Source organism: Equus przewalskii, chromosome 27, assembly GCF_037783145.1.
Source record: "Equus przewalskii isolate Varuska chromosome 27, EquPr2, whole genome shotgun sequence".
Taxonomy (NCBI): domain Eukaryota; kingdom Metazoa; phylum Chordata; class Mammalia; order Perissodactyla; family Equidae; genus Equus; species Equus przewalskii.
In genome coordinates, this window is record NC_091857.1 from 39,970,952 (window position 1) to 39,983,918 (window position 12,967).

General features: G+C 57.6%; 3 long non-coding RNA genes across 3 annotated transcripts; all 3 read left to right on the forward strand.

Moving 5' to 3' along the window:
- The first annotated feature begins 1,917 nt into the window (after positions 1-1,917).
- LOC139079969 (uncharacterized) lies at positions 1,918-3,278 on the forward strand. Its single transcript, XR_011534033.1, has 3 exons — positions 1,918-2,049; positions 2,143-2,251; positions 3,140-3,278. It is a non-coding gene; the product is annotated as an uncharacterized lncRNA (long non-coding RNA).
- A 253-nt stretch (positions 3,279-3,531) lies between these two features.
- On the forward strand, positions 3,532-5,293 carry LOC139079968 (uncharacterized). Its single transcript, XR_011534032.1, has 2 exons — positions 3,532-3,917; positions 4,876-5,293. It is a non-coding gene; the product is annotated as an uncharacterized lncRNA (long non-coding RNA).
- A 3,527-nt stretch (positions 5,294-8,820) lies between these two features.
- Positions 8,821-10,014, forward strand: LOC139079971 (uncharacterized). Its single transcript, XR_011534035.1, has 2 exons — positions 8,821-9,075; positions 9,319-10,014. It is a non-coding gene; the product is annotated as an uncharacterized lncRNA (long non-coding RNA).
- Positions 10,015-12,967: the final 2,953 nt, after the last annotated feature.

A 12,967-nucleotide genomic window follows, 5' to 3' on the forward strand; every position in this document is an offset into this window, starting at 1 on the left:
CCCTGAGCAGTTTGAGGGAGTGGACGGGACAGAGCATCAGTTGGACTCACAGGACCTTCTTTGGAGCAGGATGCTGTCTTGGCTGCTTCGTTTCGGAGCATCTGTTTCAGTCCCCACAGCTCTTATTTCCTCGTCCTCCAGGTGAGCTGGCATCTGCTGGGCAGGTGTGCCAGGTGGGCCTGCCTGGGAGTCCAGGGCTCCTTCAGCCATGAGGCCAGGTGACGCATCCGTGTCATGAGGGGCTGGCACACCTGTCCCCTTTCACAGACGAGGACGAGGTGCAGGGGAGGTGAGGTGACAGTGTAGGGGCTGGTCCCTCCCTTTGCCGGGCTCAGAGCCGTGAGGTTCCTCGTGGAATGGAAGGGAGTCAGGGCCTCCCTCTGGCACCACTGGGATGGTTCCCTGTGGGCCATCCTCACAGCTCCCCCACCCCCACAGTCCTCTGCTCCCCTCCACCCAGCACATGTGCAGAGAGAGGGGCTGAGGCTGTGCACACACCTCGAGGAGGCCCCGGGCCAGCACGAGCATCGCTGGGGCCCCAGCCCAACTGCTGACCCTTGTTTTCACACACCGTCTGGGGTCTCTGATCCTGCCACGTTCAGGACACTGGCCCAGAGGCTCATGGTCCCGCCTCACAGGCAGGAGCACAGGAGCCCCTCCTGTCTCCTCTCCTCTGTGTGTGAAGATCCGGGAGCCTGGACGGGTCCTTGGTTCTGAGCCGAGCACGGCCAAGTCCTTCCTCATCCCTTGATCGGGAAGCTGCAGCTTCTGTGGCTCCAGAGGGGGCCCCCGAGGGGGCAGTGCCACTTTGTCGGCGGGCTGACCAGCAGATCCAGGGCTTACATTCATGGGGTTGGCTCCGTGCTCCGCGGGCAGAACTCAGCTACTCCTGCGCCTTCATACCGAGTCTGAGGCGTTTGAGAAAATTCCAGGCCGCCACTGCCAAGACAGGCGTGTTGTTGACTGCCCAGGGAGCATGGCCAACCGGAAAGAGCATGAGGTCACTTCCTGGCAGAGGGGACACTTTCAAAGTCTGTGACAGCCTGGAGGCCTGGGCCTGAAAAGCAGGGGTGGGGAGGGCACGAGGAAAGGAAGGAAGTTGGTAGAAGACTGGTCAGTCAGGTGTGGCCACAGGAGGAGACACGAGGAGCTCAGGACACAAACACGGTGTACCATACGCACAAGTCCTGCAGAAGGAGGCCCAGCAGGCAGGACCACGAGGGGAGGCCCAGGGCAGTGAGGAGGCAGAAGATGGGAATTGACTAGCCCCCAGAAGGGAGTCTGTCCCCACTGGAAAGGTTTTTTTAGGATGTCAAAACGTCATAAAGAAAGCTGAGGAATATTTACAGAAGAAGAGGGCCTGGCCTACTGGGTGCAGAGCTCAGAGCAGCGGCCTGGTGAGCTCTGGCCTGGCACTCGGCAGAGCCCTGAGGGCCTGGAGAAGAGGCCCGGGTCCCGGGGACCCTGGGAAATGGGCAGGCAGCCTGAGGCCGAGGCGCTGACGGTGGTAAGAGCATGCACAGCAAGTGCTCGGGAGCACGTGGGGCTCTGTGCCTCCTCGGCTGCTGGCTCTGGGGCAGGACACTGGGTGGCCCTGGGCCTCAGCCGCTCATCTGTAGAAGGGACGTATTAACAGTGTTTGCCTCCTAAGTTTTGTTTCCTTTGGGGTCAGGATGAGTTAGCAGATGAGAGATGTTTGACGGGCGGCTTGGCATTAGAAAGAGCTCAGTTGATGCTGCAGAGTGACTGGCCGTGTCGTGTGTCCGGTTGAGGGAGGCCCCTTCTCTGCTGGCCCGAGGTGTCCCGGGGCAGGTGTGTGTCTCGGCCTCTCCCAAGCCCCGTCTCCCTCTTTTCCAGCAGCTCTTCTTCTGTCTGGGTTCATCAGCCTTGACTCCTGATCAGCCAGGAGCCTGGAGCCCGCAGGGGATCCATGGGCCTTGTGGCTTCCCTGGGCTTGAGCTGGGGCGGGCAGTCTTTTCTTGGTGTAGGTCGTGTGGAAAGTGTCATCCTGTGACTGAGCCGATGCCTGTGACCCGCTGGGCTATGAAGGTGAGGGTGCCTGTCTGCCTGGATTACTGGGGACACGTCCTTCCCACATGTCCTTGCCCTGGGCTGAGTCACTGATGGAACTTCTCCTAGCAGGTCTGGCTGCTGTGCCCCTGCCATGTAGCTGCTGTGTCCGGAGGAGACAGAACCCGCTCAGAGAGGAGCCCTGGCCTGGTTGTGGGCCCATCACCCGGGGTGGACGAGTGTCCGTTCTGCATCCCACTTTGTGCATACTGTGTGCTCCCCTTCGCTCGTGCAGACGTGCTCTCCCCTCTCCTGCAGCCCCTGGACACAGTGGGGCCTGTTGGACCCTCTGGGTGCTGTGTTTCTACACAGAGCTCCTACTTGGAGCCTTAGGGAGCCCCGCTGGCCTAGGAGCCAGTCTGCCCCTGGGTTCCGTCCTGCCCCTTGGGCCAGCCTTCTGATTCCAGACAGGTGCTCTGGGCTTCCAGGGGGGCCCCGTGGGCTCTGTGGCCATGGGCGGTGGGGCCCCACTGCGTCCACTCTCTGGGTGGGGTCTTGAGGGCGTGGCCGGTCCAGCGTGAGCACTCTGGCTCCTGTGTCCGTCCCCTGCACAGGGCGCCGCCCTGCCCATTCTGTGTCTCCTTCTCTCCTCCTTCGTGCTGGAAAGTTGCAGAAAACGAGTCCCCTCTGTTCTCAGATGGGCGCCTTGCGTGTCAGGCCGCAGACTCAGGTCCAGAGAGGTGGGTGGGTGGGGTGGGCCTGGAGGAGGACAGGCCTGCTGAGGGATGCAGGGGAGGAGTATCACATGGCCAGAGAGCTCAGCCGGACTGCGCGGAGGCCACCCTGAGGCGGAGGTGGGAGCGTGTCTGCAGGGGCTCTGGGGCAGGGGCATGGGGAGGTGGAGGTGGTGAGGGGACATACGTGCCTGACGCCATGGCAGAGAGACCCTGGAGCAGGGGCACCCGGAGCACGTAGTCCACCCTGTCTCTGGGGACTGTGCTGCTGAGCCCCTGCCCCCAGCAGAGGGAGCCCTGTGCCTCGACGTGGCACAGCCGCAGAGCTGTGACTGGGGTTTCTCTGTGGCGGGATCATCCCTCTGTGCAGACCTCCGCGGTTTCCTCTGAACCAGGTCTCCTCTGAGTCTGGCATCCGGATCGTTGCAGACGTGGGGGCTGCTCAGCAGAGGGCGGCAGAGCTGCATGCTCTTCATGCCGAGCCCGGATTTGCAGAGGCCAGGCCAGCCCTCAGGCCTGCCTCAGGACACAGGGACATGAGGATACGGGGACAGAACCGAGCGCTTTCCAGGGGCTGTCTTCAGGGACTGCTTGTGAAGCTCCCCCTTCAAGACTGTCCCCACTTTTCTGCAGCTGTGAGGTCGGGGGTCGAACAGAACCCACTGAGAAGCCTTCTTTTCTCCACCCCACCCCTCCGTGTAAAACAGGAACAGAGGAAGTGTGAGTGACCTGGAGAGGGCGTTCCTGCTCCCAGGGGCCAGTCCCAGCTCAGGGTCCCTCCTTGTCTGTAGTTGTGTGTGGGGGCGTTCCTGCTCCCAGGGGCCAGTCCCAGCTCAGGGTCCCTCCTTCTCTGCAGCTGCATGTGGGGGCTTTGGCCTTGGGGCTGTTTCGGTTCCTCCTGGCCTTCCTGCCTCCCTGAGGACAGCTGGCCTGGGGCTCTGGTGGGGCTTCCATGGCCAGTGACACTTACCCTGTTTGGGAGCCGAGACCTCTTTCTTTGGCGTGGTGTGTGTTGCCCGCCCGGGAGAGCTGGCCGTGTCTGTGGTTGCAGGCTGCTGGCTGTGGGCAGGAGAGTGGGTGGGACAGGCCTGCGTGCAGAGCTGACCTTGGACCTCGATCTCTTCACTGTGTTTGGCTTTCCAGATTCCCGTCCTCACACCCCGAGGTTACCTGGTGAGTGATTGTAGGGGTCCCCGTGGGGGGCCTTTTCAGGCCAGTGAACCGGGAGGGTCTCTGGGACATTGGCCGGTGTTGGCGCTGAGGCTTGGCTGTGCCCAGCGAGTCTTGAGAGCCAGGACCGTTTCAGTCCTGACTCACCTGGGAGGGAAGCAGTTCCGACCGGCGCCACTGTCCTTGCTGGCTGGAGGCAGGCCAGGCTTGTCTCTGTTTGGCCTTGAAGCTGCAGACAGTGAGAGGTAAAAAGAGTGGGGCAACCCTGTCACTCTGGGTCCACGGTGACCAGACCGTCCAGGCGCCCTGCTGTGGGAGCAGCTGGAGAGGCCAGGGCTTCCTGGGGCTGTGGCAAGGCCAGGACAGGGCCCAGGGGTGGGAGCCCCTGGACAGACAGTGCCGCTCGCTCTCCTACCCTGTGGTCCCTGTGCCGGTTCCCTGACCCCTTTGCCCCTCCTGGGCCTGCGCTGCGTGGGGCAGCGAGGCCCCATGACGGGCTTGTTGGATGAATGAACAGAGGAAACCAGGAGGCGAGCAGCGTCCGTGGTTCTGCAGAGCTGCATCTAAAGTGTCTTCTGAGATTCCTTCCCGTTGATCTGTGGGCGTTTCTGGAATGCTGTCCGTCTTGTGTCCTCATGCATGGTGACCCTTTCCAGCTGACGGGGGCCAGTGGGTGTAGCAGGGACAGGCAGAGCTGCAGGTGTTTGTTGCCTGTACACTCTGCATAGGACACCCAGAGGAGGCTATTGTACGAGGACTTTCATAAGGGACGGAGTGTATCTCACAAACTGCTGGTGGGAATGCGCACTGGTACAGCCACTATGGAAAACAGTATGGGGATGTCTCAAAAAACTAAAAAGAGAAATACCGTACGACCCAGCCATCCCGCTACTGGGTATCTACCCAAAGAACTTGAAATATGCAATCCAAAGTGATCTGTGTACTCCTGTGTTCATTGCAGCACTATTCACAATAGCCAAGATATGGAAACAGTCCAAGTGCCCTTCTACAGGTGACTGGATAAAGAAGATGTGGTATGTACACAATGGAATACTACTCAGCCATAAAGAAGAGAAGATCATCCCATTTGCAACAACATGGATGGACCTGCAGGGAATTACGCTCAGCGAAATAAGCCAGACTGAGAAAGACAAACACCAGATGATTTCACTCATATTTGGAATATAAAGAAGCACATGGACAAAGAAAACAGTTCAGTGGTTACCAGGGGAAGGGGAGTGGGGGGTGGGCACAGGGGGTCAAGGGGAGCACTTATGCAGTGACAGTCAAGAAATAATGTACAACTGAAATTTCACAATGGTGTAAACTATTATGAACTCAAGAAAAATTAAAAATATACTTATTAATACATTAAAAAACCCCCCCAAATAAAGGATAGAGTGTGGGGTTGGGGCTGGAGGCTCAAAGCCCGGCTGGAGGGGGCGACTTTAGACAAGCTCACCAGACGGTTCAGTGCAGTTATGGAGGAGGGTCCTGGGGGAGCAACCGGGAAGGAGAAGCTGGGCTGTGGGTGCGGAGAACACTCCGGGACTTCACAGCTGCTTCTGCACCCCCTTCCCACAGCCGCTCCTCACCCCAGGAAAGTCCGTGACACACAGGGTGCTGGACCCGCGTGTACAGCTCGAGGGAGCCGCTAGGGGCATCTCTTCCCGGCTCTGTGCTCCGGGAGCCTTGCTTCCAAGTTGGCCAGAGCAGGAGTATTTACACCAAAGTCAGGGGCAAAAGCTGCAAATCGGGGCTGTTTTATGTTTTGTTCTGTTTTCTCACCTCTGATGCAGGGTCTTAGGGGAGAGTGGGACCCACGTGGTCTCCAGGGTGGGGTTCCTGTGGAACTGGGGTGGTTCATGCAGCCCACGGACATGGTCCCTAACCTGAACTCTCTGCAGACGTGGGGCTCAGAGCCTGTGGAAGTGGGGCTTGGGGAATGTGGGCCCCACCCTTCGCATGTCCCACTGTAGGGGGAGGATCTGGGCCGGTCACGTCTTGAGTGACGTGGGCTGACCATGTGGTAGCTTCCAGGGCCCTCTCTGCCCCCGCCCCTTGCCGTCCTCTTTTTGGGTGTCTGCTGCAGTGCAGGTGCCCTAGATCAGAGACCCAGGTGGGCGGGGCCCTCCTCCCTCACAACCCCCACCCTAGCCACACCCCCTCTCACCTTACTCAGGAGGCCCTCCAGCATCCCTGGATTTGCGTTCACTGCCAACCAGCCTGATCCCCCTTCCTGGGTCCACTGTGGCCCCGACCCTTTGGACGGTTCTCAGGTGGTGCTCTGGCCCTCTCAATGAGCTGCTCAGATCCCAGGAGCCCCCCGCCCCTGCCACTCTCTCCGGTCCCAGTGGACAGATCCAGACCCTGCTGTACTTGCCTCTCTCCCCCGGGCAGCAGGAGTCCCGGAGGTCTCAGCCTGGGGAAAGGAGGGCTGTTGACCGATACCCAGTGCTTCCTCCTTCCAGGTGCGTCCTGTCTGCCCTGGCGTGGCCTTGGACCTGCTTTGGGGGAAGGTCATGAGGGAAGGAAGTGTGTCCCTTCTGGGCAGAGACGATACGACCCTTGTGTTCTCTGCCAGGTTTCTGCTCCTGCAGCGTGGGAATGTCTCAGGCAGTCCTGCTCTGACCACCTGGGCCTACAGTGACTCACCAGGCAGCCCGTGCAGGCAGGGAGCTCGAATGAGAAAGGAGCCCTTGTGAGATCTGGGGGCTGTTTGTTTTGCAGCGTGGCCCAGCCCACCGTGACTGACGCAGGAGGCCATCGGGAGTCAGGAAGGCGGTGAGGCATGGCTCCTGCCTCGAGGGACGGTGACCCAGAGGCACCTGTTTTCAAACCTGAAGCAAAATGAGACGAGATCTCCCTCTTGGGTCTGAGGATCTGTGGATGAGCACGGCCTGGACTTTCCTCTGTCTTCTCTCCAAAAGCTGGTGGCTAGAGGATCGGCTGTGTGAAATGTTTTCCAGGCCAGGGTTGTTTCCGGTTGTTGTGTGATGTTCACAGGCTCTGGCTCGTAGGCAGATCTCGGCTGTGCCGCTCTCTTTTCAAGCAGCCCTCACTGCTTCCTGCAGTGCTGCCACGAGAACAGGGGACCTCTGCCTGCCTTGCTCACTCGGCCCTAGTCGTGCGGGCAGTGGTGTGACCAGGCGGGCCCTGGGGCTCCTGGCCGAGCACAGCATGGCCACAGCAGATGTCACAGGCCCTGGTTCTGGGAATGTGTGCCCATCCTTCTCTTGAGTTCTTTGTGGGAAGGGCAGAATTGTAAGCTAGATGCAGCCTCACCACTGCCCACCTGTAAGGTGAGGTGAAGGTGGCTTGTGGCCGGCAGGCTCCCTGCCTCCTTGCCCCCTCCAGTGTCCCCACGTGGGCTCGTTCACCAGTTGGTCAGCCCTGTGGCTGCATGTTCCTCCTCCTGGCCGACCCCCATGCCCCAGGATCCACCAGATCTGCCTCTGCAGAAGCCTCCCCACGTGAAGGCTGGCTTCCAGATCTGTGGTTCCCCAAATGTGACAGAGGAGTTGGGCCGCACTGGTGTAGAACGTCCGTAGTCAGGCTAGTGGGGATTTAACAGTTCTCTCCAGGAGAAACTCAGTGGGTATCAGTTCATGTTTGTGCAAATAAAGGGCTCATTCTGGCGATCTTCCCCACACAGAGAGACTTCCTGCCCTGGTCATTTAATTCTGCCTAAAAAACAATTTTAGAAAATGAGGCATTGGGAGGCCCCCTTCAAGGAAGTCTGAAAATCCCCCATGAACTGTCAGCCCACATCCTACCCAACAGCGAGGCAGACACAGGCCAGGAGGCCCGCAGTTCATTACTTTGCATTGTTCAGGGTTCCAGCTGGTTCAGACAGCCAAGAACAGACACCCAGTGAGTCACTCCTGCAGGCTGTATCCTTGCTTACTTAAAGTGCCCAAGAGAACTGGCTGAAAAGACATAAGAACTAATGGGAAAGACCCGTAAGATGTCTTACTACAAAAGTTTTAAAAATCCCTATCTTGTCTACATTGCAGAAGTCATCCATTTAGAAAATATGTTATAAAAGCCTGTGTATTAGGCTGAGAAGTGCCCCCAAAGATGTATTCACTTCCTAATTTCTGAAGTGTGTGAATGTTATCTTCTATGACAAAAGATTGATTAAATAAGGATTTCAAAATGAAGGGATTACCCTGCATTATCTGGGTGGGCCCTAAATACAAGAGAGAGGCAGAGAGAGTTGATTGACAGGCAGAGGAGGAGGCCTTGTGAACACAGAGCAGGGAGAGAGCTGGAGATGCTGGTCCCGAAGGTCGAAGTGAGGCAGCCACGAGCACAGGAATGCCGGCGGCCGCCAGGAGCTGAAAGAGGCAAGGAACAGCTTTCCCCTAGAACCTGGGAAGGGATGTGGCCCTGGGGACACCATGCTTTTGGACTTGTAGCCTCAGAAGTGTGAGACAATAAATTCCCGTTCTCTTAAGCCACCAAGTGTGTGTGTTCCATCAGCCACAGGAACATCCTGTGTTCGTGTGTCCTGCGTCCTCTAACCTGACGTTTCTCCCCGCTGGAAAGGTTTCTTATGGCGGCTGGGACCGCAGGATGGATTACTATTTTGAGTTCACTTGTTTTACTCACTCACTCATATCATGTAATAAGAGAATTTGATCGAAGGCGCTGACCTCTGCCCGATGCCCCCTCCCGTGCCCCTGGCTGCAATGCCCGTCTCCCTGGTTCACCCGAGGGCCCCTTCTTCAGGGACCCTGATGGGTGGGGAGATGTTCCACCTGAACCTCCCTCCTGGAGCTCTTTGCTCAGGTGACCCCCGCTGGCACAAAGAGGGGTGAGGTCAGGGAGGAGGAGTGAGGGACGACCCTGCTTCTGCAGAGATGGGCTTGATGCCTCGGCTCCTGACTTGGTGTGTTTCCAGGAGCTGGGTAAAGAAGATCGCCCTCACCATTGTGCGTGGGCATCAGCGCATCCATTGAGGGGCTCCCATAGGACAACAGCAGAGGAGGGCGGATTCAGTGTTTTTGCTTGAGCTGCGACGCCATATTCCCTGTCCTCGAACTTCGGTGCTCCTGGTTCTCAGCCTTCCGATTTGGACTGGGGCCACACCGCCAGCTCTCCCGGGTCTCCAGCTTACAGACGGGAGAGCATGGGACTTCTCAGCCTCCACAGTCACGTGAGCCAATCCCTCGTAATAACTCTCTTTCTCTCTAGCTGTGCTTATCGTATTGCTTCTGTTTCTCTGGAGAGCCCTGACTAATACATACAGCATCCTTACAGGGAAGACGAAAGGATTTTTTTCTTTGTTTTTTTGTTTTTTTTAGGAAGATTAGCCCTGAGCTAACATCTGCAGCCAATCTTCCTCTTTTTGTTGAGGAAGACTGGCCCTGAGCTAACATCCGTGCCCATTTTCCTCTAGTTTATATGTGGGATGCCACAGCATGGCTTGACAAGCGGTGCCATGTCCACACCTGGGATCTGAACCGGCGAACCCTGGGCTGTCGAAGCAGAGCATGTGAACACTGCTGCACCACCGGGCCGGCCCGCAAAATGTTTCAGATAGTGTAGTCACATTCCTCTAGGATGACAAGCAGTAAAAATCTCACACGGAGCGCATACTGTGTGGGTGGGGCACGTCTGTGCTGGAACAGTGCCTCTGTCCAAGGAAAGGCGAACGCAGACCCCAGGGCCCCAGGGTGGACACAGCGTCCCACAGGACACCATTGTTCCTGTTTGAAAGTATTGCTGACAAGAGAAAAAATAGTCCGCCCCCAGCCACCGCGGACTTGGGGGTACCCAGGAGACACGGGAGTCCCTGTCAGCCGAAGCAAATGAGAGCAGCCTCCGGGTGGGTTGGCAGAAGTGGAATGCCACGTGGCTGGAGAAGGAGCTGCTTTCACGGGGAATGCTGGGGTGACAGTCTGGTTTAACTCCCACACTGTCACATGACATCCCTCCTCTCACACGGGGTGTCGCAGCTTCAGAAGTCCAGGGCAGCATGGAGGGCAGAGCAGCCAAACAGGACGTGTCAGGAGACGCCCACTCTGGTAACTTAGCCCCCACTACCCCCGCCTGTGAGCCATTGACAATAAAGAGCTTCCTCTTCAATCATGGACTCCTAGCAGATATCCATTCTGTTTGGTAAAAACTTCATTCCACACTTGAGCTTAGAACTCAGTTTGGACCAAGAGTTTCCATATACGGTGCAACCCGACCGCTTCAGCAGCCCCCGTCAGGACGGCCGCATCGCGAACGTCCCAGACACACACATATGCACACCTGGAGATGGACTGGAGGACACTCAACCAGCCCTGCCCTGGGATAAACGTCCAACAGGGTCACCGAGAGGAAAGGGACTGGGCTGTGCTACACAAGTTGACAAAGCCTGGGCTCAGATGAGCTGAGAAAAAACTGGCCCCGGTGCTGGGCCCTGGTCCCGGCTCTTGGGAACCATGAAACAGAGGTTGAGAGGCCGCCTGTGGCTGTTACCACGGCTAGCGATCTCGGAGGACTCCACATGCAGCAGTCAGCGGGTCTCAACCCACCAGGGTGCAGACATCACCTGAGGAACCTTTAGAAGCAGTGATGCCAGCCGCCCCCCACCCCCACCCCGCAATGAAGTCAGAGCTCTCGGGGCCATGCTGTTTAAGGCTCCAGACTCGGGGGGCTGAGACCCCTGAGCTGGGAAGAGCTGCTGAGGGGGCAGCGATGGGGCCTCGGGCTAGTCTGCTTCCCTCACCTGCCCGGGTGAAGGGTCCCAGGTGACATCCAGTCAGAGGCCCTGATGCAGTTAGAATTTGAAATAAAAGGAGAGCCAAAGCCAGGTGCTTTCCCACCTGTGCCCATTGGCAGGTTTGTGGTGGGAGTGGGGGTGGGGGCTGTAGGGTGGGTGATACTGTGATGTAATAAGAAGATGTAATTGGTCTTCACTGGTCTCTGGCACAGAAAACCCTTGGAATTTCCTGAGTGGTAAGAGTGATAGAGGTATCTTGATCTTGATAGCAAACCCGTCTCAACCACGTCTGAGTTTCTGTGGATGAGGACACTGGGAGAACACCTAAGGGTGGCGCTGGCCGCCAGGGGAACCCCCTATGTGATTGGAGAGTTGGCACTTCGGTCCCACCGTCCAACCTCCAGGGAGGGTTGAGGGACTGGAGGTTGAATCGGTCACCAAGGGTCAGGGATTTAGTCAGTCATGCCTACGTCGTGGAACCTCCATGAAAATCCAGGAGGACGGGGCTCAGAGCTTCCGGGTGGGTGAGCACGTGGAGGTGCTGGGAGGGTGGTGTGCTCAGCGTGGAAGCTCCGAGCCCCTCCTGAGCCTTGCCCTGGGCCTCACTTCATCTGGCTGCTCATGTACGTCCTTTGTAATAAACGGGTAACCTAGTGAGTGAACGGGTTTCCTGAGTTCTGTGAGCCGCTCTAGGAAATTAATGGCATCTCCGATCTGCAGCCTATCCTCAGAAGCACCGGGGACAACCGGGACTTGCAACTGGCACCTGAAGGGGACAGCGGCAGTCTTGTAGGACTGAGCCCTTCACCTGTGGGATCCGACAGCGTCTCCGGGTAGGCAGAGTCAGAAGTGAGTTAAATTTGTGGGACCCCCGGTCAGTGTCCTCGGAGAACTGAGTTAACTGCTTGGTGGTGTGGAAAAAACACACACGTTGGAGTGGCCAGCCGTCTGGCTTTCTCCAGCTTGCATCATTTCCCGGCATAAATGACTTTCAGGGTTAACATCAGGACGTCCCAGACAAACCGGGATAGCTCGTCACTGGGGCCTGACTGCAAAGCTTCTCCCAGGTCTTTCTGACGCCCTCCCATCCCTCCCCACCCTATGTTTGCCACCTGCTGCCCTGGGTCAGCGACCTGCTTGTGTCGGGAGCTCGGTACTGAATTCTGGCTCTGGGCTGTGTGCTTGCTGTGGCCCAGCTCAGTGTGGTTTAGCACACAAACCCCTGAAAGCAGCACTCGCTCCCCCGCTCTGAGCCGCCCCCACGGGAGGTAGAGGAAGGGTTAGATCCCACGTAATCTGTGAGGTCAGCAGCATCCCAGTTCCCAGACAGGTCGTGTGGACGCGTGACTGACCTGGTGACGAGAAACTGCTGAAACACACTGATGGTACACGATGCGGGTTTCATTAAAAACGGATAAAACAAAACCCACTAAAGGTTAGTTCACTGAAAGATTCCAAAGGCCAACGTTGGGTTACTTACATAAATGGTGTAAGATTTTGGTCCTAATTGAGTCTCCAAACCTGTCTTTAGAAGTGGAAGGTGAATGAGAAGACGCCAAAGCTGGAGGGTGTATTTTCAGTCGTCAGGCCTGCGGGGTTAACCAGACAAGGGAGCAACTGGGACTGGAGGTTTGGGGACGGAGGGCGTGCAGGGCATCGTGAGAGAATTCCACATGCTGTAAGAAAGGGAGCTGTGATTACCACTGAGTATCTGTGTAGACATGGATGCACTTGAAAGGGACTGGGGGGCGCCCATTGAGGGGACCCAAAGGAAGGAGAGCAGTTCGGGGGAAGATGCTGCACTTCCCTCAGACATGCCCGTGTGACACAGTGTCTGCAGGGGCTTGGGACTGGAGTGAAGAGTGGGAACCTATGGCAGGCAGACCACGTGTGAGGATGGGCTCGTCTGCTAGGGGGTTATAGAGGGAAGGGTCGAGACTAGGAACGTGCAGAGCCACCACCATTTACAGGGTAGGAACGAGGATGGCCCACACCCAACACTGTCTGAGAGCCGTTCCATTTTGTTCAGTCAGGTTCCACACTGTGGATAGACAGTTACAGCCTGATTCTCTTCCCAGGCATGGAGGCTGTGGCACCATGATAGGGTAAAAGGTTGCCCTTTGGCCGTGCTGTTTCGAATACGCTTGTTTAGGAGTAGGGCGAGTCCCGGGAGTGAGGAAGGAGTGATGCTAGGTGCCTGCAGCGTGATGGGCCCAAGGCGGGAGCGTGCACGTGGGCCCTGGCCACACTGCGGCTTGGCGAGGGACAGGCATGAGGCCCGGGAAGAGGATGACTCTTGGCCTTAGGTGGGATGAGGAGAGGCACTGAGGCCCCC